The sequence below is a fragment of the Salvelinus alpinus genome, chromosome 30 (genome assembly GCF_045679555.1).
Source record: "Salvelinus alpinus chromosome 30, SLU_Salpinus.1, whole genome shotgun sequence".
Classification (NCBI taxonomy): domain Eukaryota; kingdom Metazoa; phylum Chordata; class Actinopteri; order Salmoniformes; family Salmonidae; genus Salvelinus; species Salvelinus alpinus.
This window is the reverse complement of record NC_092115.1, coordinates 27,650,725-27,654,708: the sequence shown is the minus strand read 5'-3', so window position 1 is coordinate 27,654,708 and position 3,984 is coordinate 27,650,725.

The following is a 3,984-nucleotide window of genomic DNA, read 5'->3' as shown; positions in this document are numbered from 1 at the left end:
CTATCAAGCCTGTTTGATGTATTTGTTGAACTTTTATGTTGTTAAAGATGCAGTGCTGTAGGTTGAGGTAGTGTTACCTCTGGTGCAATTAATCTATTGATTAATGTTAATGTATCAACTGAAATATGTAATTATACAATAGTTCCTTCCTGTGCAAAATTAAGCAAACATACTTTTTTTCGGGGAAGTTGGTAGCAATCAATGAAAAAACAACCAACACAAGTTTTAATATGGAGATCCCCATGCTATATCAGAATGCGAAATGCATTCTAAATGGTTTATTCTTCCATAAAAAATATATACAATAGACATTGAATATCTAAGGTCTTCTCTTTTATTTCCATTGAACAATGTTTTCACCATTATTAAAGTTTAAATCCGTAGCAGGTAAACTGCCAGGTCTGTTTGCGATATTACAACAACGACGTTAATTCAAACAACGAACACTGTTTTTTTCCCCCTTTGACGTCTTTGCCTGCGCGATAGAACAGCATAGTATGTATTAGGAAAAACAATAACAAATGCACCTGGGGCGACAAGTGTCACTGTTTCACCTTTTTGCGGATCTCAGCATTAAATTACTATTTACTATAGTACAATATTGTACTATTATTGTTTTTCACTGTTCAGGGTCAGATGAATTCCTAACTGTACATTCACCGGCCAGAAGGTGGCAGTGTATGTCAAGTGTAGTTCTCAATGTTGTACGTGAAAGAACCTGTAGTTGATGAGAAGACTCATACAGGAAGTGTTTGGGGTATTGAGTCCAAGTTGAAAAGAATAGAATACTACTGTTCTCTGTGGATGATCAGACAGAGTTGTCTTAGAATAAGTTAAAAAAAATATATAATTTTTTTTTAACAAATAGGTTGACGGTATTTCAACACTGAATAGAATTACAGTATATAAAATAGTCAATGTCTAGAGGAAAAAATCTGGTTTAATCTTGGAACACAATCCGGGAACACTTTACTTCACATCCAGCATCAACACGTTATGACACATACATAACCATGTCATAACAGCTTACACAACTTGTCATAACACTGTCATGACCGATATTTACACCTGTTGTGACATATATTGTGTTATTTTATGGCTGGTTATGACACCATAGGTGTCAAAACTCACATTTATTTAAATGTGTTTTTTCCCAGCCAAGAAATTTCCTTTCATTTTAAAGCTTAAGTCCTTTGTTGTTCTAATGAATTCTTTAGTCATGTTTTTTTCATATTTTAAATAACTTGCAGAAAGTACGCTATGACACTGTCATGAAGCATTATGACCATCCTGTGCTACTTAACTTGGACTAAGAAAGTGCACTTTGACACTCAAGAAGCATTATGACAATCATAATAATATAAACCAGATTAGCATTTCACGTGCATGCCCTTATGTCAAACATCAGTCAAAAAGAGGGTGTCTTGTCCTGCTCCTTAAATCTGCTCCTGCATTCATCCCAGTCATCAGCAACAGAACATTGGGGTAGCTGAATGTCTGATGCAAATTTGGGTACAATTACAATGATAATTTAATGAGTTATTTCAGAAAATGTTATTAAACATAGCCAACTTGTCAACAGTTTGTTTATGGTGTAATGGAATGTTTTGCCTTGTGTGGTAGGTTTTGTGGGTTTTGACATTCTTATGTAGGTGTCATAACAGCCATAAAATAGTGTAATATATGTTACGTCTAAATATACTTGTCCTGACAGTGTTATGACCATATTATGACAAGTTATGTCAGCTGTTATGTGTCCATAATGTTATGACGCTGGGTGTCAAGTAGAGTGTTATCCACGATCTTATATGTTCAGTATTCTGTGCAGGTTTATGAAGCATAGTAAAATGTGTACGCCAGAGACCTCTAAATGTAGGCCTATTACCTCTTTCACTTCATTTGCAACAATAAGATATCAGAAAAGGGAATCAACCTGCCACCCATTGAAAATGTACATACCAAATGCATTGAGCATACTTCCTCTGTGGCTTGAGTTCATCTACACTGAATAAAAATATAAACGCAACGTTCAACATTTGTAACTTTTTTACTGAGTACATTTTTTAAATTGTTGACGTTGCGTTTATATTTTTATTCAGTGTAGATTAACTCAAGTCACAGAGGAAGCATGCTATAGCTTAAAATAAAATCAGTCAATTGAAATGTGACCACTATTTGCCTCAAAGCTCGACACATCTCCTTCGCATAGAGTTGATCAGGCTGTTCATTGTGGCCTGTGGAATGTTGTCCCACTCTCCAATGGCTGTGCAAAGTTGCTAGATGTTGGTGGGAACTGGAACGCTGTCGTAAACATCAATCCAGAGCATTCCAAGCATTCCATCTGCCCAGTACAGCTGAAACCAGGATTCATCTGTGAAGAGCACACTTTTCCAGAGTGCCAGTGGCCATTGAAAGTGAGCATTTGCCGACTGAAGTTGGTTACAACGCCAAACTGCAGTCAGATAAAGACCCTGGTGAGGACAACGAGCATACAGATGAGCTTCCCTGAGACGGTTTTTAACATTTGTGCAGAAATTCTTCGGTTGTGCAAACACGCAGTTTCATCAGCTGTCCAGGTGGCTGGTCTCAGACAATCCCGCAGGTGAAGAAGCCGAATGTGGAGGTCCTGGGGTGGCGTGGTTACACGTGGTCTGCGGTTGTGAGGCCGTTTTGACGTACTGCCAAATTCCCTAAAAATAAGTTGGAGGCGGCTTATGGTAGAGAAATGAACATTTAATCCTCTGGCAACAGCTCTTGTGGACATACCTGCAGTCAGCATGCCAATTGCACACTCCCTCAAAACCTGAGACATCTGTGGCATTCTGTTGTGTGACAAAACTGTACATTTTAGTGGCCACTGAAGCCAGTGAAATCATGTTGAACACAGACAGTATGTCACTGTTAGCACTAGGTTTTCTTGGAATACTCCAGTCAAAGCAACTTTTTAGTAGCCAGCCATTAGAGCGGTGTGTAAGACCAGGAGGAGTGGAGGATCAGTTGTTGAGTGACTGATAATTCTGTGATGGAGCTGCCAGAAGTCTCGGGGCCTAATACCTAGGCGCCGCCCCGTGGCGTGTGTGTGTAATCCAGGGTTTTGAGCTGCTGACGTGTGTGTGCCATGCAAGAGCACAGCCTTGCGTGCTCTAGTCCGCTACAGCCCTGCATGGCCTTGTTTTCAGTCACAGCATGGCAAATGCAGCCCTCTCATTGGACCACACTGAAGCATATGGAAAACTTGGAAAGACATGTTTAGTACCCCCATCATACCTAATTTCATAGCTTTGATGAAAGTATACAAATTGCAATTAAATATCAATATCACAGGACTACCCCGTTTCAAAACGGACACCAATCACAGCTTGGAGTGGGTGTTTCTAAGGTCGCAGAGAGCCAATGGTAAAATGCCCCATAACAATTATGAATGGTCACAACTTCCTGGAAAAGGGATTACTTTCACCATGGGAATGCTGGCCCCACACCTCCCCTGCAGCTGTCACTGCATCATTGGTTCCTCTCCTTCCACTAGGCTGTGCTACCCTAGCCAGGGTGATAACTGTCCCCTCTGGCTGTTTGTGCCTTCCTACCTCTTCAGCTGCTCACATAACAAATAGCGTGCAGCCAGATTAAACATTTAGAGGTATTACACAGAGCAGTATAACAAATAGCGTGCAGCCAGATTAAACATTTAGAGGTATTACACAGAGCAGTAGGAGAGCATAGTACCCATTGCTTTAAGTCAAAAGGCAGCATGCTGCAGTGGAGTCACACAGACAGAGAGAGATCTTGATGGTATTGTTGAGGAAAGATGCAGTAAGCAGACGGCTTCTGCAAATTAATGTCAACTTTCGCAGCAACCACCAAATGAGCCAACCAATGAAATGATTCCATGCGAGTGTGGGTACACTTTGCAGTAGTTTGGCATGTTTCAGCGTGTCAACACCTCTCCCTGACAGCAGAGTAAATTAGGAAAACAGATGTACAGAC